The sequence below is a fragment of the Chiloscyllium punctatum genome, chromosome 1 (assembly GCF_047496795.1).
Source record: "Chiloscyllium punctatum isolate Juve2018m chromosome 1, sChiPun1.3, whole genome shotgun sequence".
In the NCBI taxonomy this organism is placed as follows: domain Eukaryota; kingdom Metazoa; phylum Chordata; class Chondrichthyes; order Orectolobiformes; family Hemiscylliidae; genus Chiloscyllium; species Chiloscyllium punctatum.
Genome location: NC_092739.1, coordinates 118,613,814 through 118,637,838, shown reverse-complemented (window position 1 = coordinate 118,637,838; position 24,025 = coordinate 118,613,814).

Genomic DNA, 24,025 nt, shown 5'->3' with positions numbered 1-24,025 from the left:
GGACTTAGAGGCCAATCAGAACTCAAAAGAACTCTTGTTGTTTAGATTAGATTAGATTAATTACAGTGTGGAAACAGGCCCTTCGGCCCAAGAAGTCCACACCGACCCACCAAAAAGCAACCCACCCAGACCCATTCCTCTACATTTACCCCTTCACCTAACACCACGGGAAATTTAGTTTGGCCAATTCACCTAACCTGCACATTTTTGGACTGAGGGAGGAAGCTGGAGCACCTGGAGGAAACCCACGCAGACATGGGAAGAATGTGCAAACTCCACACAGACAGTTGCCTGAGGCGAAAATTGAACCCGCCCACAGACTGAGATAATTGGCCTCCAACAACCACAAGCATTTTCCTTTAAGTGAGGCCTGAAATTACAAATCATAAACTTAACTGGTAAACCGACATTTTCATAAATGTATGCAGCTTTGAGACCAAGGCTAATCATTGGGATATGTGTTTCAGTCGCGTTATGGTCAATGGTTCAATTTAAATTCAATGAAAAGAAATCTGGCATAACAAGCTAGCCCAATGACGATCATACAACACCACTTTCAATTACAGTTAAAAACTCATCTGATCCACTAATATCCGTTAGAGAGGAAAATCTGCTTCCTTACCTGGTCTGGCCCATTTGTGACTCCAGATTCATGGCAATGTGATTGACTCTTACCGTCTGGGTAACTGGGGATGGGCAATAAATGCTGGTGCAATCAGTGATGCCCACATCACAACAGAGTTTCCTTTGAAAGCTGCAAACCTGCTTAATACCTTACTCAAGCACATAACATAGCTTTATTAACAAATAGCCTACTCACACTCATATTTATATGGAAGGCAGGAGCAGGAGCAGGAGCAGGCTATTCAACTCCTCAAGCCTGTTCCAACATCTGATGAGATAATGGCTGATATCAGGGATTTAGTGAGGAAAGAGATCAATCTGAGACTGGTACAGTTGAGAACAGAAGTGAGTAAAACAGTCAGGGCAGGCAGGGACAAGGTAGGACTAATAAATTAAACTGCATTTATTTTAATGCAAGGGGCCTAACAGGGAAGGCAGATGAACTCAGCGCATGGTTAGGAACATGGGACTGGGATATCATACCAATTACGGAAACATTGCTCAGGGATGGGCAGGGCTGGCAGCTTAATGTTCCAGGATACAAATGCTACAGGAAGGATAGAAAGGGAGACGAGCGAGGAGGGGGAGTGGCATTTTTGATAAGGGATAGCATTACAGCTGTGCTGAGGGAGGATATTCCCGGAAATACATTCAGGGAAGTTATTTGGGTGGAACTGAGAAATAAGAAAGGGATGATCACCTTATTGGGATTATTTTATAGACCCTCCAATAGTCAGAAGGAAATTGAGAAACAAATTTGTAAGGAGATCTCAGCTATCTGTAAGAATAATAGGGTAATTATGGTAGAGGATTGTAACTTTCTAAACATTGACTGGGACTGCCATAGTGTTAAAGGTTTAGATGGAGAGGAATTTCTTAAGTGTGTACAAGACAATTTTCTGATTCAGTATATGGATGTACCTACTAGAGAAGGTGCAAAACTTGACCTACTTTTGAGAAATAAGGCAGGGCAGGTGACTGAGGTGTCAATGGGGGACCACTTTGGGGCCAGTGACCATAATTCTATTTGTTTTAAAGTAGTGATGGAAAAGGATAGACCAGAGCAAAAAGTTGAAGTTCTAAATTGGAGAAAGGTGAATTTTGACAGTATTAGGCAAGAATATTCGAAAGCTGATTGGGGGCAGATGTTCGCAGGTAAAGGGACGGCTGGAAAATGGAAAGCCTTCAGAAACAAGATAACAAGAATCCAGAGAAAGTATATTCCTGTCAGGGTGAAAGGGAAGGCTGGTAGGTATAGGGAATGCTGGATGACTAAAGAAATTGTTTGCTTAAGAAAAAGAAGGAAGCATTTGTCAGTTATAGACAGGATAGATTGAGTGAATCCTTAGAAGAGTATAAAGGAAGTAGGAGTATACTTAAGAGGGAAATCAGGAGGGCAAAAAGGGGACATGAGATAGCTTTGGCAAATAGAATTAAGGAGAATCCAAAGGGTTTTTACAAATATATTAAGGACAAAAGGGCAACTAGGGAGAGAATAGGGCCCCTTAAAGATCAGCAAGGCGGCCTTTGTGTGGAGCCACAGAAAATGGGGGAGATACTAAATGAATATTTTGCATCAGTGTTTACTGTAGAAATGGATATGGAAGATATAGACTGTAGGGAAATAGATGGTGACATCTTACAAAATGTCCATATTGCAGAGGAGGAAGTGCTGGATGTCTTGAAACGGTTAAAGGTGGATAAATCCACAGGACATGATCAGGTGTACCCGAGAACTCTGTGGGAAGCTAGAGAAGTGATTGCTGGGCCTCTTGCTGAGATATTTGCATCATCAATAGTCACAGGTGAGGTGCCGGAAGACTGGAGGTCGGCAGAAGTTATGCCACTGTTTAAGAAGTGCGGTAAAGACAAGCCAGGGAACTATAGACTAGTGAGCCTGACCTCGGTGGTGGGCAAGTTGTTGGAGGGAATCCTGAGGGACAGGATGTTCATGTATTTGGAAAGGCAAGGACTGATTAGGGATAGTCAACATGGCTTTGTGTGTGGGAAATCACATCTCACAAACTTGATTGAGTTTTTTGATGAGGTAACAAAAAAGATTGATGAGGGCAGAGCAGTAGATGTGATCTATATGGACTTCAGTAAGGCGTTTGACAAGGTTCCCCATGGGAGACTGATTAGCAAGGTTAGATCTCATGGAATACAGGGAGAACTAGCCATTTGGATACAGAACTGGCTCAAAGGTAGAAGACAGAGGGTGGTGGTTGAGGGTTGTTTTTCAGACTGGAGGCCTGTGACCAGTGGAGTGCCACAAGGATCGGTGGTGGGCCCTCTACTTTTTGTCATTTACATAAATGATTTGAATGCGAGCAGAAGAGGCACAGTTAGCAAGTTTGCAGATGACACCAAAATTGGAGGTGTAGTGGACAGTGAAGAGGGTTACCTCAGATTCCAACAGGATCTGGACCAGATGGGCCAATGGGCTGAGAAGTGGTAGATGGAGTTTAATCCAGATAAATGCGAGGTGCTGCAGTTTGGGAAAGCAAATCTTAGCAGGACTTATGTACTTAATGGTAAGGTCCTAGGGAGTGTTGCTGAACAAAGAGACCTTGGAGTGCAGGTAGATAGGATAGTAAAGAAGGCGTTTGGTATGCTTTCAGTTATTGGTCAGAGTATTGAGTACAGGAGTTGGAAGGTCATGTTGCAGCTGTACAGGACATTGGTTAGGCCACTGTTGGAATATTGCGTGCAATTCTGATCTCTTTCCTATCAGAAAGATGTTGTGAAACTTGAAAGGGTTCAGAAAAGATTTACAAGGATGTTGCCAGGGTTGGAGGATCTGAGCTACAGGGAGAAGCTGAACAGGCTGGGGCAGTTTTCCCTGGAGCGTTGGAGGCTGAGGGGAGACCTTATAGAGGTTTACAAAATTATGAGGGGCATGGATAGGATAAATAGACAAAGTGTTTTCCCTGGGGTCGGGGAGTCCAGAACTAGAGGGAATAGGTTTAGGGTGAGAGGGGAAAGATATAAAAGAGACCTAAGGCACAACATTTTCACGCAGAGCGTGGTACGTGTATGAAATGAGCTGCCAGAGGATGTGGTGGAGGCTGGTACAATTGCAACATTTAAGAGGTATTTGAATGGGTAATGAATAGGAAGGGTTTGGAGGGATTTGGGCCGGATGCTGGCAGGTGGAACTAGATTGGGTTGGGATATCTGATCGGCATGGACAGGTTGGACCGAAGGGTCTGTTTCCATTGCTGTACATCTCTATGACTCTATGAGTTGGACGGCAGCGTAATGAAGGTGGTGATGCAGCAAAAACATCTTCTTTCAACTGACAGAAAAAAAGTGAGGACTGCAGATGCTGGAGATCACAGTCAAGAGTGTGGTGCTGGAAAAGCACAGCAGATCAGGCAGCATCCAAGGAGCCGAAGAATCGACGTTTTGAGCATAAGCCCTTCATCAGTGATTATTACTGATGAAGGGCTTATGCCCAAAACATTGATTCTCCTGCTCCTTGGATGCTGCCTGATCTGCTGTACTTTTCCAGCGCCACATTCTCAACAATTTCTTTCAACTAATGTCAAGGCTGGCATGATGACTGTGGTAGAGCCATTAACAATTGTAGCTCATCATTCACTGACAGCAGACTGGTGCTGCATGAGAAAATGCAAATTGATGTTGCTAAACCCCATAGAGAATCATGATGATTAAAATTATATTTTGTCTCCAAGTGAACAGGTGAAAAGAATGATAGAATAAGATCATATTCTTTAAGATTTTTATTGTAATAAGTGGGTAAAATGCCATTAATGAACACTATTTTTGCAGGTATGTTTATTTTAAACTGTTGAAAGGTAGATTCTCTGTTTATACATGCAGCACATTATAGCCCTAGAACAGGCAATCCACTGTTCTACCCCAAACCACCTGCTTCAACCAGCTGGCATTTTCCCATTTCACCAAACAGAAATTTTGAGGGACTGTTTCAGGAGGTTTGTCTTACTTTTGAGGAGTTTCCTAAATCCGCTGACAGAAGTAAAACTGAACTTGATTTTTTTTGCCGATGGCCATACCAAATGTACCTCCTGAAATTCCTAGATGGCAGCAAGGTGTATCTCTGACCATCTCTCTCTCCCACAACAGGTAGTGACATTTTGCAAAACTAAGCAGCTTCTTCCCTCTATTATCATAGAGTCATTGGGTTATAGAGCACGGCAACAGACCTTTAGATCCAATCCGTCTACGTTGACCAGGTATCCTAAACTGATCTAATCCCATTGCCAGCATTTGGCCCACATTCCCCAAAACTTTTCTTATTCATGTAATCATCCAGATGCCTTTTAAAATGTTGTATTTATACCTGCCTCCATCACCTTCTCTGGAAGAACGTTCCATCCACATAGCACCTTATGTGGGACAAAAATTGCCCCCCAGGTCGTTTTTAAATCTTTTCCCTCTCTTCTTAAACCTATGGCCTCTAGTTTGGACTCCCCTCTGCTGGGAAAAAAGACCTTGGCTATTTACCCTCTCCATGTGCCTCATGATTTTATAAACCTCACTCAGGTCAGCCCCCAAAGCTATTGCGTGTCTGTGATCTGTATTTTTAAGATTTATCTTTGAGATGTGGACGTTACTAGCTGAACAGCATTCATTGTCCATCCATAGTTACCCTTTAGGAAGTGGCGTTGAGCTGCTTTCTTGAACCACTGCAGTCCATGTGCTGTAGGCTTACCCAGAATGCTGTTGGGGAGTGAATTTCCAGATTTTGACCCAGCGACACTGAAGGATTTGTGAGGCCAGTGATTTATAGTGCAACCTGCAACTTAGATTCCTCTGCACTGTTGCCCATGGCAATGTGAAACAGGCTATTATCAAGGTAGAAATTTTTCAGTTGTTATTCTTAGCAAATACTTGGAATTAAATTTGAAATTTTTAGTGTAAATGTTCACACCCTTCATTCTAATGTGTGATGTGGGTACTGATGGCAAGGCCAGTATTTGTTCCCATCCCTAATTTCTCATGAACTGTGTAGCTTGCTTGGCCATTTCAGAGACCAGTTGAGAGTCAGCCATATTGAAACGCGCCTGGAGTTGCACTGTCTCAACCAGTATGGCAGAACTCAATCTGTTTGTCATTAAGTGATGAAAATTTCATGCCCTTTATTACCGAGACTATTTTATTTTCTAGATTTATTTGTTAAATTTCAAATCCATAAGTTTGCCATGGTGGGATTTGAACAAATACCCTCTCCATATTAGCCTGGCCCAAGGAATTAGTGACATTATGACTTTATGCCACACAACCTAATACTTTTGACACATTTTTGAGACATTAGGATACTCAAATTCAAGTCGTTGCAAAGTTAAAAATCACACAACACCAGGTTATTGTCCAACAGGTTTATTTGAAAGTACAAGCTTTTTGAATGCTGGTCCTTTTTCAGGTAGGTAATGGAGCAGGATCATAGAACACACAATTTACAGTAAAAGATCAAAGTGTCATACAACTGATGCCATGTATTGAACAAACCTAGATTGCTGTTAAGTCTTTAATCACTTAGAATGGGTTGCAGGTTTTGATTCATTAATATGTAATCTAGGGTTGTTCAATAAATCGCATCAGTTATATGACACTTTGAACTTTTACTATAAATTCTGTGTCCTATGATCCTGCCTCACTAGCTAGCTGATGAAAGAACAGCGCTCCAAAAGCTTGTACTTTCAAATAAACTTGTCGGACTATAAGCTGGTGTTCTTAACTTTGTCCACCCCAGTCCAACACCAGCACCTCCACATCATTGTAGAGTCAGACATTGCTGCCATTACCTGCAAATGTGAAGGATCTTATAAAACTGGCCAAGTAACAGAATATGGCCTTCGCTTTAATCATTAACTACTCCAAGCCTGTTGTCAAGTAGACTGCAGAACAGATCACATAGCTCTTTCATTTTACCTTCAAGTAATGAAACAGTTTCAAATTATCTCCTAATTAACATATTTTTAACAATGGCCTAGAATGAACATTGGGCACTAAATTAACCTTTGACTTCTACGAAACATTAAGGTTTTGGAATATTCACAGCAGAATGAGTGTCTGACTTATCCTCTTAATTTCCACAAATCTATGCACGAGTAGCTATAATAATTGTTTAAGTTACAACGAGACATCCATTTCCCTGGGGTCAGGGAGTTCAGAACTAGAGGACAGAGGTTTAAAAAGTGGGCGACATGGTGGTTAGCACTGCTGCCTCACAACACCAGAGACCCAGGTTCAATTCCCGCCTCAGGTAACTGTCTGTGTGGAGTTTGCACATTCTCCCCATGTCTGCGTAGGTTTCCTCCCACGGTCCAAAAATGTGTAGGTTAGGTGAACTGGCCATGCTAAATTGCCTGTAGTGGTAGATGTAGGGGAATGGGTCTGGGTGGGTTGCTCTTCGGAGGGTTGGTGTGGACTTGTTGGGCTGAAGGGCCTGTTTCCACGCTGTAAGTAATCATTGGTTATGAAACATTTGAGCACATTGGATCATGAAAAGTTGTGTCTTGTTTCAACTTACTTTAAAATCATCATGAGTAATTTTATTAAATACCTTCTAAAGACCCAAACAAATTTCACTCAAATATTTAATTAATTCTGAAAGAATATTTGAAGAGTGATTAATTGCTTCCAAAATAAAACTCATCTCTTTAGTTGGGCATCAACACCATCTGATCAGGATTTAACCTCAAATAAGTGTCATACAACAATATGTCCATAACTTTGAGGAAATTCCTTCCTTTATTTTTCCGAATAGCACGCTAACAATTGCTTTTGCAATAGCTCCTGTAGGATTTTCTCCTGTGAGATAATATTTTTTAAAATATTCTGTCCAAACCACATCACACTTCATTGAATGTAAACTGCTTTTGGAAGTCCAGCAGTCATGAAAATTGCTCTATAAATGTAAACATTTCTTTCAGTATTCTGGTAGACTGTACAAATATGTTATCTGATCATTGATTGCAATTAATGGCAATAAACGTGGTGCTGGAAAAACAGAGCTGGCCAGGCAGCATCCAAGGAGGAGGAGAGTCAATGTTTCAAGCATAAGCTCGGGGCAGGAGAGTTGACATTTTGAGCGTAAGCTCTGATTGCAATTAGTCAACTGGTACTTGAAGGTTTTCTTGCTGAGTTTTCCTGTTTCAATAGTTAAAACATTCTGCATGTAACTGCACCCCAAATAATGCAGTGGTTCAAGAAGGCAGCCCAGCTCTGCCTTCTCCAGGAAAACTAGGGAAAGGGTATAAATACTGACATAGATTCATTGCCGACATCCCATTAACAAACAAAAAAATGTTAAATCATTTTAACAAATAGCATAATATATAATTCAAAAATAGAAATTGCTGGAAAAGCTCAGCAGGTCTGGCAGCATCTGTGAAGCAAAATCAAAATTAACATTTTGTGTTGAGTGACCCTTCCAGTGTTGAAGTGGCATTTCAACACACCACCCTGTTCCCAGGCCAACATCTCAGTCTCAGGCTTGCCATAGTGCTCCAATGAAGCTCAGCACAAGCTGGAAGAAAAACGCCTCAATTCCTGCCTGAGAACCCTGCAACCTTCCAGACTCAGTATCGAGTTCAATAACTTCAGGGGTTGAGCTCTCCTATGTCCTTCCTCCAATGCCCACAATCAGACATTATTTATTACATAGCCTTATTTATCACATCATCCATTGTTAGCCACTAGCAGTCCCCATTAGCAGCTATTCGCCCTCCTAGTCAGAACGTTATCTACTACTTTGTCTGTCAAACTGCTCATCTCTCTCTCTCTTTGGGCTCTATCCCTACCTATCATTTACTCCTTACCTCCTCCCCCCATTCTGTCTTCTGCATATAAACTGACATTTTCGTAGCTACCATCAGTTCTTAGGAAAGGTCACTGTACCCGAAATGGTAACTCTGATTTCTCTCCACAGTTGCTGCAAGACCTGCTGAGCTTTTCCAACAATTTCTCTTTTTGTTTCTGATTTACAGTATCTGCAGTTCTTTTGGCTTTTATGCACACTTTATCTTTATCAGGATTAAATATATTTTGTTATTCACCTAACTGACATTACAGATGAAGGTCTTTTTTGCAAATCATTGGTGGAATTTGCTGACTATTCATCCTTCACTTTTCAGTACCATCAAACAGTTGACAAGTATGCAGTGAGTTTTTGATATTGGAGAAGGTCAATCCTTGAGGGGTGATCTATGGAGTTTATAAGTTCCAAATATTTAGGCACAAAGATGATTTGGAATGAAAGAATTTATATTAATATGGCATTAATACATTAATATATTTCACTCGCTCAGAATAATCGGTGATGCTTTTATGTCAACTCATTATCCTCAACGTGTAGTCATTCTTATTTTGTAGGCATAAACAACAAAGGCTCATATAAAAGAATCATTTGAATGCGCAGCTGTTTTAGTGATGATGTTTGAGAGATAAATACCCGTCAGGTCAATAGCAACAGTAGATATTTTGATTGTACTTGACAGGGCTATGATAACATTTTGCATTCAAAAGACAACACGTCCGATGATAAAATATTCCCACAAAACCACACTGAATTGCCAACCTTAATTACAATCAAATAGTCTTTCTAAAATCTGATCAACATGATTTTCTTTCTCTTAAAAATGTATTTGGAGGATAACCTACTGCTGTACCTGGAAAGGAGGAGACTACTCACAGAGTCTGATGGGCCCTAAAGAGGAGGAAAAGTCTTTAAAGAGATAGAGTTTTCATATATTCCACCCTTGCCCTTCAAGAAGAGCATCAGTCAGACTTTTGCTGCTATTATTATATTATCATCTCTCCTTTCCTGGTGAATTCTTCAGTTAGTGGGATTAATAGCATGTAGATAGAAAAACAGGATGATGGGACCTTCCTACTAGTGAATATTTATATGCAGTTTATGGGGAAAAAGGCAGATGGTAGCCTTTCTTCCTAAAGCTTGGGTAAAGTAATTAAGCATCATAACAAGAGTCTTTTGTCGTCCAATTTTATGAATTATGTTAATACATTTCCCAATCATGCCCTTCTGAAATTATTTCACTTAACTGACTACAAGAACTTGGAAAAAACTTCCAGCCTTCACCTTGTAACTAGCCTAAGATTTTTGAGGACAATCATTTTCCAGTAAATCTTCGACTGATATTTTCTTAAGTCACTAGCATTAGCAAAGTTAATGACATATGCACAATGCATTCATTTTATGCTAAGCTGTTAATGGCATGTGAGACTGTGTTAGTGATATTAGGCTATCAGAATATTTTGATTAAAATTCCCAGATTATATGAGTTAGATGATGGTTATCCAATACTTTCCTGTGCAGATATATCCATATTTATCTTTAAAATAAGACAATAAGAAACACAAGCAGGAGTAGGTCATTCGGATTCATGAGCCTGTTCTGCTCTTCAATATGATCTTGACTGATCCGGCATGCCTCATTGTCACTTTCCTGCTATTTCCAGACAACTCTTGATCCTCTGCTGATCAAGACTATACCTATCTCTGCCTTAACTATACACAAAGATTCTGCTCTCACAACTCTCTGTGGCAAGGAGTTCCAAAAAATCACAACCCTTTGAGAGAAGAAATACCTCTATGGCACAGTTTAAAATTGGTGCCCCTTTATTCTGAGGCGATGCCTTCTAGTCCTACACTCTCCCATGAGGGGAGACATCCTCTCAGCATTCACCTAATCAAGCCTTTTAAGAACCCTATACACATCAAATTGATGTGCAATGAGAAAGAGAAATCTTTTAGATGATTTCAAGAAATTATATGCCCTCTGTTCTCATCGGAAAGAAGAAGGCTAAGGGGGGATTTGATGGAGACATACAAGATGATCAGAGGATTAGATAGGGTAGAGAGTGAAAGACTTTTTCCTAGGATGATGACGTCAGCTTGTATGAGGGGGCATAACTACAAATTGAGGGGTGATAGATTTAAAATAGATGTCAGAGGCAGGTTCTTTACACAGAGAGTGGTAAGGGCATGGAATGTAGTCAACTCAGTCACTTTAGGGAGATTTAAACAACCTTTAGATAAGCACATGGATGATTTTGTGATAGTGTAGGGGAGTCGAGCTGAGAATAATTCCCAGGTCAGCGCAACATCAAGGGCCGAAGGGCCTGTTCTGCACTGTATTGTTCTATGTTCTATGTTCTAAACATTAACACTATTATTTTTAATGATTACTTTCTGGTCAGACCACATTTGGATTATTGTGCGCTGTTTTGGGCCCCACTTAGGAAGGATATACTTGCCCTGGAGTATGTTCAGAGGGGGTTCATGAGAATGGTCCTAGGAATGAAAAGTTTAAATATGAAGAACATTTGAGGACTCTGGGTTTATACTCGATAGAGTTTAGAAGGATGAGGGGGGATCTAATTGAAACATACAGAATACAGAATGGCCTGGACGGAGTGGATGTTGGGAAGGTGTTTTCTTTGGTGGGAGAGACTAGGACCTGAGAGCATAACCTTGGAGTAAAGGAAAGGTCTTTTAGAATAGAGATAAGGAGAAACCTCTTCAGCCAGAGAGTGGTGAATTCATTGCCACAGAAGGCTGTGGAGGTCAGGTCATTGAGTACATTTAAGACTGAGATAGATAGGTTCTTGAGTATCAAGGGGATCAGGGTTATGGGGAAAAAGTGGGAGAATGGGTTGAGGACATTATTAGCCATGATTGAATGGTGAAGTAGACACAATGGGCTGAATGGCCTAATTTCTGCTCCTATGTCTTATTGTCTTTGCACTTTGGAAAACTGCAGATTCCTTGTTTATAATAGTCTGTCCATTAATTTCCATTTGAGTGCTCCCAAAATGGAATTGTCCAGTTTCCTTTTAGCACTTTTAGAAAATATCACTTATTGCACAGGATAACGTTTAAGAATATCTAAATGTGTAATTTTTTTTACATTTGTCTGCCTCATATACCTAATCAGCAAAGCTGGAATAAAGATAATTGACAGGTTGTGGTTTCTAATATCCACTTTACTTTTAGACTGTGCTCTTTGGGCCAAAGTAGCTTTGCCTTTTTCACGACAAAATGGTTCAGTGATCTCAACTGTTCTGTTTATGGCACAAATAGTCCACCTGTTAAAATATGGAATTCTCTTCACTATCTTAATGTGTAAACGTGATATTTTTAATCCTGAATTGTCACGGTAATTTTAAATGGAACAAAAAGAAACATGATGACAAGCAGCCTTTTTTTTAACCTAAGTATAAACCTATGACAGAAAATTCTGCGCAACCTAAAACCATTAACAGAGCAGACAAATTTCTGCAGTTTGCTCAATATTGATTACAAATGGCTACCACTGACAAGGAAACTAGTGAAGAGGAATCTCAATATTCCCTAGTGTGTTATCTATTGATTACAATTAGTCTTAGACTAGGAACAGGGGATCTGTATTCTTTCCTGTTGGTGAATTAACTATCAATTACAGCTAGCTACCACTAGCTGGGGGAAATCTGCTATTCCTATTTCAACTATATATTGATTGCAAGTATCCGCCACGAATCAAAGAAAATAACTAGAAGATACTCCTTGTGGTCCCCAGTGAATCAGCTATCAATTATATATAACCACATTAACTACACTAACTACTGTAAGATTGATTCAAACAAACAGATTTGGATCAGTGCATGAATAAAGGGAAAACTAGAAATCTGCCTTCAGTCTGGCTTCAGAAGGCTGAAATCCAGTTGTGTTTTCAGAAGTGCCATCATTCTCGGAATGTTTGTGCAACGGTTATTATTTATCGACAGAATAAAGAAGTATCCCAGCTGATCACAATCCTTTCACCCATTATCCTTCCTGCCAGTAAGACCCTGGCTTAGAAATACCCCCTCAACGCCGACTAAACTTCAGGAAAATTAGATCAAGTCAACACCATTGATGCCACCAAAGCCAGTTGAGATAAGCTGCAGTAAGGTAAAAACAATGACTGCAGATGCTGGAAACCAGATTCTGGATTAGTGGTGCTGGAAGAGCACAGCAGTTCAGGTGGCATCCAAGTAGCTTTGAAATTGACGTTTCGGGCAAAAGCCCTTCAACAGGAATAAAGGCAGTGAGCCTGAAGCGTGGAGAGATAAGCTAGAGGAGGGTGGGGGTGGGGAGAAAGTAGCATAGAGTACAATGGGTGAGTGGGGGAGGGGATGAAGGTGATAGGTCCGGACTTGTCCTACCTGCCTATCTTCTTTTCCACCTATCCACTCCACCCTCTCCTCCTTGACCTATCACCTTCATCCCCTCCCCCACTCAGCCATTGTACTCTATGCTACTTTCTCCCCACCCCCACCCTCCTCTAGCTTATCTCTCCACGTTTCAGGCTCACTGCCTTTATTCCTGATGAAGGGCTTTTGCCCGAAACATCGATTTCGAAGCTACTTGGATGCTGCCTGAACTGCTGTGCTCTTCCAGCACCACTAATCCAGAATAAGCTGCAGTAAGATGAGGCCCATACTCTAAAAAGGCAAAATAGTGAAGATACTAAAGATGTGAAATTGTTTTTAAAAATGCTGCAGAAACTCAGCAGGTTGAACAGCATCTGTCAAATGTCTGTTTGATTTAATTCCTTTTTGGAGACTTTTTAAGCAGTTAAATACAACTAAGTGGTTTGCCAGCCATTTTGAGAGTCATAGAAACCCTATAGTGTTGAAGCAGGCCATTCGACTAATCAAGTCGACGTTAAATCTCAAAGACCATCGCACCCAGACCCACCTCACAATCTTATTCCTGTAAACCTGCATTCCCCATGGCCAATTCACTTAACCTGCATATCTTTGGACTATGAGATAAAACTACAGTGCCTGTGTGAAACCCACACAGTCACAGAGAAACATGCAAACTCCACACAGTCACCTGAGGGTGGAATTGAACCTAGGTCTCTGGCACTGTGAGGCACCAATGCTAACCACTGAGCAACAATGCCACCCCAAAGACAGTTAATTGATCACTGTAGGTCTGAGATGACACATAGGCCAGGCAATTGCTTTCCTTGAAAGCTTTTAATGTACAACTGGTCCATGGTTATCATTAGACTTCAATTCCAGATTTTTTTTAAAAATTCAGATTGCTGTGGTGGGATTTGAACTCAGTCTCCAACTCAATAATGGACTTCTGGTCCAGTGACAATACCACTATTCCATTACTAACTTGTCCAAGGTCTATGAATATACCAGTGAAGAAAATCTTTGTAGAAACCATGCCCTATTTTACAGCAGTCATTGTGCCGAGCTCTGTAGGTTAAATGACCAATAGCTCAGCAAGCCACTTTGACAGTTCCTGTGAAAGTTTATGTATCTAAAGTAAATGTGGCATTAGGACAGCAGTTGGTTAAGTTGCATCATCCATCATGCAAGATGGATGATGGGAATACTGTACCAGCTGGTTGGGATCTGTGAGGAAACAGATGTTTGTGATTCCAAATGAATGAGGTGCCAGGTAGGTGAGGAAGGGAGTGTGCAAAGTAAATGGGTTCAATGGGCTGCTATATTGGTTGGGTGCTGGTTTATCATACTGCCATATGGGTTAAATGAAAAGTGGGTAAGGTAAGTTGCATCCCAAGTGGAAGGGTTGCCAGTTGAATGGAGTATGTGGAATGTCAGGATGCAAAGTAAGTGAATAAGCACTGAGGGCAGTAAAAGAGTCAGGGGCATATCATGTCTGGCAGTGGGTTAGGGTCGGCTTAGTTAGTTCTGTTAGGTCTCACAGGTTGCAGGGGGTGAGGGTCTGCTGATGGGCAGGTTGGGTTATTGGGTCAAGAGTGAAAGGAGTGGGGGACGATAGTGATGTTGGCAAGTTTCACATATTGGGATAAAAGACTCATTAGATTAGATTCCCTACAGTGTGGAAACAGGCCCAACCAGTCCACCAACCCTCCGAAGAGCAACCCACCCAAATACATTCCCTTACAAAGTTTAGGAGAAGATTTGTAGCATGGGTGCTGTTTGTTGTGGTTCTGTTTGCCGAGCTGGGAATTTGTGTTGCAGACATTTCGTCCCCTGTCTAGGTGATATCCTCAGTGCTTGGGAGCCTCCTGTGAAGCGCTGCTGTGATTTTTCCTCCGGCATTTATAGTGATTTGTACCTGCCGCTTCCGGTTGTCAGTTCCAGCTGTCCGCTGCAGTTGCTGGTGTATTGGGTCCAGGTCGATGCGCTTATTGATTGAATCTGTGGATGAGTGCCATGCCTCCAGGAATTCCCTGGCTGTTCTCTGTTTGGGTTGTCCTATAACAGTAGTGTTGTTCCGTTGAATTCATGTTGCTTGTCATCTGAGTGTGTGGCTACTAAGGATAGCTGGTTATGTCGTTACATGGCTAGTTGGTGTTCATGGATGTGGACCGTTAGCTGTCTTCCTGTTTGTCCTATGTAGTGTTTTGTGCAGTCCTTGCATGGGATTTTGTACACTACATTGGATTTACTCATGCTGGGTATTGGGTCCTTTGTCCTGGTGAGTTGTTGTCTGAGAGTGGCTGTTGGTTTGTGTGCTGTTATGAGTCCTAGTGGTCGCAGTAGTCTGGCTGTCAGTTCAGCATGAGCAAAACCAATGTGGTGTACAAAATCCCATGCAAGGACTGCACAAAACACTACATAGGACAAACAGGAAGACAGCTAATGGTCCGCACCCATGAACACCAACTAGCCACGAAACGACATGACCAGCTATCCTGAGTAGCCACACACTCAGATGACAAGCAACATGAATTCGACTGGGACAACACTACTATTATAGGACAAGCCAAACAGAGAACAGCCAGGGAATTCCTAGAGGCATGGCACTCATCCACAGATTCAATCAATAAGCACATCGACCTGGACCCAATATACTGGCCACTGCAGTGGACAGCTGGAACTGACAACTGGAAGCGGCAGGTACAAATCACAAGAAATGCCAGAGGAAACATCACAGAAGCTCTTCACAGGAGGCTCCCAAGCACTAAGGATGTCACCTAGACGATGGACGAAACATCTGCAACACAAATTTTGGCACAGTGGTTAGCACTGCTGCCTCACAGCGCCAGAGACCCGGGTTCAGTTCCTGCCTCAGGCGACTCACTGTGGAGTTTGCACATTCTCCCTGTGTCTGCGTGGGTTTCCTCCGGGTTCTCCGGTTTCCTCCCACAGTCCAAAGATGTGTGGGTCAGGTGAATTGGCCATGCTAAATTGCCCGTAGTGTTAGGTTAGGGGTATGGGCGGGTTGCGCTTCGGCCGATCGGTGTGGAATCTAAATTCCCAGCTCAGCGAACAGAAACCACAACAACATTCCCTTACATTTACCCCAACACTAAGGGCAATTTAGAATGGTCAATTCACCTAACCTGCCCATCTTTGGGCTTTGGGAGGAAACTGGAGCACCCGGAGGAAACCCACGCAGACACGGCAAACTCCACACAGACAGTTGCCCGTGGTGGGAATTGAACCCGGGTCCCTGGTGCTGTGAGGCAGCAGTGTTAACCACTGAGCCACCGTGCCGGCCATCTGCACAGTATCCAGCTTCAAGAAAATAATGGCAGCAGAAATGGGAATACACAAGTGAACTTTATTACAAACAACTGCTTTTGGGAGAGCAGATTGTAGTAAGTTGTTTTGTCACAGCAAAATTGGAAAACTTTCATTGCTTGCTTACTCCCAGCCTCTTGAGAAACAGTGCCCAGTGATAAAACCATTTGGAAAAATATCCATTTATCGAGAACACAATGAATTCACAAAATTTGCTACTGCAGATGATACAGGTTATCAATTCAACCACTCTGGTGTTAGGTTAAAAGAAATACCTCAAGGATCTATGCAGTTTTTAATCAAAATATTTGTAAGCTTCATTTTCTTGTACTAGAAACTCATGTATGTGAGGGAATATGTGTGTAAATGTGTGTACGTGAGTGTGTGTAAATGTGAGTGTGTGAGTATGTGTGTGTGTGCATTGAATCTCACATCTTATTTTTTTCTTGGGTTAATAAGAAGTACAATTTCTCTTTCTTTTATTCAAGAAAACCATGGTAATTGTCTCCATTATTTTTGTGAACTACACTTTATCATAGAATCCCTGCAGTGTGGAAACAGGCCCTTTGGACCAACAAGTCCACACTGACCCTCCGAAGAGTAATATGATACAATTCTGTGTTATAAATAGTTAAAAATCTATGCTGTGACCAACTAAAGGAATCAGAAAGAGGGGTGCTGATTTACCCCTCTTCGCTTGGTTAGAACAATCTTGTTTCTTTTTGTGATATTCTGAGCAGAAATTCAAATATCCATTATTAACAAAACAATACTCACTACACTTCAGAAATACTTCATTGAGTGTAACTTTACAAAATCCTGAGGATATAAAAGATGCTTTTTTTTTCACTTCATCTATGCCCATAGTGACTATGACTAGAGTCACCATAAATGTCCATAAATTATAATGTTTGAATTATTTTTGAGGATCCTTATCCTCTTTCCTTAGTTTTTAAATCTCTGTGCTTTCACCTTTCTGTTTGGGGCTTTCCACTTCTGCTACTCATTAAGTTGATTGCACAAAACACTCCCCAAATCACATTTCATGGGAAAATTATCTCTGACACAGCTACCATGTCATTCTCTGCTGAGATATCTTTGTTAACAGCGTAGCGAATTGTGAGATCAATAGATTATAATATTTTCACAAGCAGGAAGAATATTATCAAGATGCTGCATCTGATTTCTGTAGAATTTCACAGCCTCCACTTCTTTATCCCCTCGAAACTGATTACTAAGTGATCTCAGACTAAGCACTACTCTCTGCAACTGGATCCTCAGTTTCCTGACTCACAGGCCACAATCAGTGAAGATTGGAGACAATATTTCATCGTCACTAACACTCAACACTGGAGCCCCCCAGGGATGCATACTCAGCCCCCTACTGTACTCACTGTATACCTATGACTGCATCGCCAAATACCAGTCTAGTGCTATTTACAAGTTCGCTGATGACACCACTATAGTCAGTCAAATCTCAGATGGCAATGAAACAGACTACAGACAAAGAGTGGAAGACCTGAAAAAATGGTGCACTTAGAACAACCTAGTTCTTAATGCGGGCAAAACCAAGGAACTCATTATTGACTTTCAGCGGGATGTTACTCATGCTCCCTTCACATTAACAGCACAGAGTTGGAATGAGTGGAGAGTATCCAGCTCCTGAGAGTGGTCATCCACAACAAGTTTTCTTGGACTCTTCATGTGGACTCACTGGTTACTGGTTACAAAGACCCAACAACGTCTCTTTTTCCTCAAGCAGCTGAGGAAATTTGGCATGATGGCGAATACCTTTGCCAACTTTTATAGGTGCGCTATCGAGAGCATTCTGTCTGGATGTATCACTACCTGGTATGGCAATTGTACCATTCAAGATCAGAGACGGTTATAGAGAGCGGTGAACTCAGCCTGGACAATCACAAAGGCCAACCTCCCATCTATAGAATCCATCTACCTGGCCCACTATCAAGGAAAGGCTGCAGCATTCTCAAAGATCCATCTCACCCTAGTAATGCTTTTCTACAACCTCTACCATCAGGGAGAAGGTACAGAAGCCTGAACACACGCACCAGCTGGTTTCATAACAGTTTCTACCCTTTTGTTGATAGAAATACTGAATGGACTCACAAACTCTTAACATTTGTCTGTACCTGTGTTTTTGTTTTTTGCTGCTGTTTACCTATTATTTACTATTTATGCTACTTAACTCTGTGATCTGCCTGTATTGCTCACAAGACAAAGCTTTTCACTGTACCTCAGTACACATGACAATAAATTCAATTCAATTCAATTCATTTCAATTCAATTTATGCTTTATTGCGTCAGGACCTTTAGTCTTTGCTAGATCTTGGAACAGAGTTTGGGCTAAAAATAAAGCCACTTGATAATCTGTCATTTTTCAGGCTCATTCCCAAGTCTGTACCATTTTTCTGGAGGCAGGATGGGAGTACTGCCATAGCTACCCACCTATAAGTGACAGTTGAAATAATCATGGCCTATTGTGGTCTATGGTTGAAGGTTTCCTATGAATTTCCAGTTGGTCCCCAGACCACCTGCTGGTGCTGAAGTAGGCAGGTAGGGGCAGACTCCAGGAAGCTAAGAGCATTCCCACTTCCTATCTGAGATCAGCAAAAATAATGTAGATGATCCTATTGAGGGTCTTCTGTTCCTTGCGTGGAGTTTGCACATTCTCCCTGTGTCTGCATGGGTTTAATCCGGGTGCTCCAGTTTCCTCCCACATTCCAAAGATGTGCAGGTTAGGTTCATTGGCCATACCAAATTGCCTATAATGTCCTGGGATGTGTAGGCTAGGTGAATTAGCCATGAGAAATGCAGGGTTACAGAGACAATGTAGGGAGAGTTCGTCTGCGTGGGATGCTCTTCAGAGGTGTAGTGTGGACTCAATGGGCCGAATTGCCTGTAGTGATTTTATGAGTTGCTGTTCATGTAATGTTTTTGCAAATAAGGGTGTATTTGCTCCCTATACATTGATTGTAGTTTTTCATGTTTTGCAACGAATACATAACTTATTCATAACTGAGCACCCAGTCAGAAAAAAACTGAAATGCCAATGTTCAATCACGTCTAAATCCACTTAATATGCACTTAAGCACTATAAATAATGCTCAGTCTGTCACTCAAACTGTGAAGTGCACCGATTGGAGTTAACCTGCCTTCTCCTTACTAATTGTGACAGAACAACTCTATTTCTAATAGTTTCTGTTTTTACAAATGGTATTAAAGTTGCATTACAATATATGTATTATTTATGAGCATTATATTTAATAACTAAACTATAATATTACTTCAATCTACATCTCAGTACACACTGAAAATATAAGATTTATATTAGGCACATGAAAGTCCACTATCCCAACAAGCTCATTCCGTTTGACATATCAAATCCACCTACACATTTTTTTCACTCGTCTCTTGTCTTTCCAGTGGCACAGTTTGCCTCCATATGCTTAAATACGTTCCTTATCAACGTGTTTATCATTATGCATTACATATGTCACACAGAAAATCTTCCTCCATAATTACCTCTTATTGCGTCAATGGTTTCCCTTGGTAACTCATTCCAATTAATTCAGCAGTTTTTAAAGCTTGGTCCACCAGAGGCTTTCAGGAGAGTCTCAAAGTTCAAATGATTAGAAGTGTGGTGACAGAAAGAGAGATATAAAAGTGAGCATTGGAATGTATGAAAGTCAAGATGAAAACACATTGTGTTGAGATAGGCATGAAGAGATTGAAAAATGCATACTTCATGTTTTCTTTGTTTCATATTTTTCACCTTCACTTTCTTTTGCTGAAACATCACTATTGTAATTTAATCATGTTTCTATTCAATTTTATCATAGATCTTTCATTTTTGTTCTTTCCTTGCCTTCTTTCCCCTGTACTTGCTTAAAAGTTGTTTTTATTGTGTTCTCCGACTGGATGCAAAGATACCAATCATTTGATAAGGATTGAACATCGAATAATGTGTGTTCTGTATTTGAAGATGAGACTATATAAATGAAATGTTAACAAGAAAGTATATAAATATATGCCTGGCCTCAATCACTGCTGTTATTATCTGAGAACTGTGATATGGGATGCCTACATCATATCTTGAGTCAGCACAACTGATTTACAACCGATTAAGATACCCTCCCCATTAAGGATTCTGCATTTCAGATCACAACATCCTCTTTTTATGTAAACAAAAATTTTACACTAAGAAAATTAAACTTCACAGAAAAGAAAAAAGAATGTAGCAATGAGCTGAATTTACCCCAAATTTAGTTAAGTGTCAATTTCACAGAGTTTCATGGAGGTTTCACTCCATTAGTCCTAGTGAGTTTTCTTAGACAATGTTATATTGCTCATCTCATTAAGTTTAAACAATGCCTTCAGGCTGCCACTGTTACACTATCTCGCCAGCAGCAGGACCTTCCTGTGTTCCCACTGCTGGCATCATATTTAAAGACTAGCTGTGCACCAGTTCAAACACTGCAATCCAGGAATAGTTTGAGTGTGTGAAGAATTACAGAGAAGATAGTGAAGAAGAATCACAGAAATTGAGGAAATTGGCATTTTGCTTTGCTGACAGGGAGCTGGAGATGGTGGTGAATGGGGTGATGGACAGGATTGACAAAGGAGATCACGGCTCCAGACCCAGCCAACCTGGTCTGTAATTGCCATCTCACTCAGTGTCACGTCCACAGTCTACAGGAATGCCTAGCAATGTAGGAAGGAGGATAATGGTCTCTGTACTCCACAAGAATAGGTGCTCCCACCTTCTCTCTACTACCTCACACTCACTCTAATGCAGCAACTGTACCCAGATTCTACCAACTCTCATGATCAATTACTCCCACAATGGCATGCAACCTATTTTTCAAATGAATCTCACCCACACTAAGCTGCAGAGCTGGGCTGAGAGGTGGCAAATGGAGTTTAATGCGGAAAAGTGTGAGATGATTCACTTTGGAAAGAGTAACAGAAATGCCGAGTTCTGGGCTAATTCCTGGTAGCATAGATGAGCAAAGACATCTCTGTGTCCATGTACATAGATCCTTGAAAATTGCTACCCAAGTTGATAGAGTTGTCAAGAAGGCTTATAGTGTGTTAGCTTTTATTGGTAGAGGGATTGAGTTTCAGAGCTATGAGGTCATGCTGCAGCTGTATAAAACTCTAGTGCAGCCATATTTGGAGTATTGCTTATAATTTTGGTCACCGCATTATAGGAAGAGTAGAAGCTTTGGAAAGGGTTCAGAGGCGATTTACTAGGATGTTGCTGGTATGGAGGAAAGTCTGAATGACTTGAAGCTGTTTTTGTTAGAGAGAAGAAGGTTAAGAGGTGACTTAATTGAGACATATAGGATAATCAGTGGGTTAGATAGGATGGACAGTGAGAGCCTTTTTCCTCGGATGGTGATGGCTAGCTTTAAATTGGGGGGTGATAGGTATAGGTCAGAATCAGAGGTAGTTTCTTTACTCAGAGTAGTAGGGGCGTGAAATGTCTGACTTGCAACAGTAGTAGACTCGCCAACTTTAAAAGCATTTACATGGTCATTGAATAGGCATATGGACGAGAATGGAACAGTGTAAGTTAGATGGGCTTCAGATTGGTTTCACATGCCTGTGCAACATTGAGGGCCAAACGGCCTGTACTATGCTGTAATGTTCTATGTTCTATGTTCTGCATTACACACACTTAGAACAGAAGAACAAGGACCAGGAGTGGCAATCTGCCCCTTGAATCTGCTCCATTATTCTGTATGATCAGGATTGATCTCATTGTAGCCTCAAATCCATGCACTGCCAGCTCTCTATAAACTTGCAACCCTTCACTAATTAAATATCTGTCCACCTCCTCCTTAAATTTACTCAGTGTCCCAACATCAACTGCACTCTGGAGTAGTGAATTCCTTAAATTCAAACTTGTTGAGAGAAGTAATGACTCCTCATCTTTGTTTTAAATCTGCTATACCTCATCCTAAAACAATGATTCTTCATTGCCTCACAAGGGGAAACTTCCTCTCTGTCCACTTTGTCAATCCCTTTTAATATCATATCCTTCAATTTGATCTCCTGTCATTCTTCTAAACTTGGGAGAATATGGACCTAAACTTTCAATCGCTTTTCATGAAACAAAACCATCTCTAGAATCAATCTAGTGAACCTCCTCTGGAAAACCTTCAATGGAACTATATCTCTCTTCAAGCAAGGGGACCAACCAAAACTGCACAAAATACTCCAGGTGCAGTCACACGAATGCCTTGTACAGTTGCAGCAACACTTTTCTCCTTTGGCAATAAATATCAATATTCCATTGCCTTCCTTATTGCCTGCTACCTGTATGCTAATTTTCTGTGATTCATGCACATTAGATTAGATTACTTACAGTGTGGAAACTGTAAGTTACATGAACACCTATATTCCTCACCACCAAAGTACTCTGATGCTTCTCTCCGTTTAGATGACAAGTTGTCTTTCTATACTTTCTATGAAATGACTAACGTCACACTTATCCACCCTTCATGCCAACTGTACTTTCCACCCACATACTTAGGTTACCTTTATCACTTTTCCCCATTCACTGACAAGTGTACCAAACATTTTCAGCTCACTTGGTCTGTGCCTTTGTCTCATTCCAGGAGAAAAAAACCTCACAGTTGGGTAGGGAGGACAAAGATGAACGGCAGAGCGTTTGACATTTATTTGCTCATATTCTATGAGCAGAGATTTTGTATTAGTGGGAGAACATAGAGCCATATCAATGAAGGTGATTGCCAAGATCTCCACATCATGGCCGTCAAATAAGATTCATTGTCATTTCTGAAGGTCTGAAGAAGGATCATTGAACTCAAAATGCTAATTCTGCTTTCTCTCCACAGATGTTGCCAGACTGGTTGAGTACCTCCAGCAGTTTCGGTTTCAGATTTCCAGCATCTGAAGTTCCCTGTTTTAGTTCATTGTCGTTCCATCACTACCATCGTAAATGAGTTCTCAAGCTGCCACCACCATTGCACAATCATTCGCTCTCTTGTCTTTTTCAAGGGATACCAATGCAATTCTAGTTGAAGAGAACAATAGCAACCCCCTAACCCCTACCCCTCAGCCAACATCATCGATTCCTCTGAAGAAGAAGATACAGACTGTCCAGAAAAATCGCGAACAAGGCTATTTCCTAGAGCCTCAACCAACTCAGATATTGACACTTTGGTGCATACTTCAGCTGCATTAGACCAAGGAGTGTGTTCTGGTGAGCACATCATTGGCACATCTCCAGAGCTGGCCAAAGGAATAATCCCCTTGGTCACTGGCAGGGGTAAGATTGCTGGAAACCAGGCACCTGCTCAGCTCCAGACAGGAGAGGATCTCATGTTGTTAGCCATCAATAACTTCATTAAAGTGAAAGTGCAGCTGGCAAGTTTGTCTAGGGAACTGGATCAAAAGTTGGATAAATCCACTGACGATATCTGTATTGTGCTGGCTTCAGATGCATGAGCCTAGCTGACTCTGTGGACCATAGAAAACCAGGCCTAGCACAACACCTATTGGCTGCTGGAAGTGTATTCAGACCTATACTCCTTTACTGTAGCCATTGACGGCCAGCATCAATGGCAAGATGACAGGAGGAGGAGGGACCTTGACCTCACTCCTGGTGCCTCTTCCTTTCAAGGTGGTTCCCAAAGGGATCCAGCCAGAACCACACATAGACCCTCTAGAAGCCTTCTTTCAGGGCATTCTAGACATGCCCAGCCCCTTTACTTCCACCTTCACTGAGACCCCCAAACCAGTGGATGTTTAAAAATAGAGGTTGAGCCTGCATCGGCAGGTCTCACACAGTATGTTGGGATCCTCCAAACCCTGGAGTCGTTCAGCAAGCTCTCCAGAGG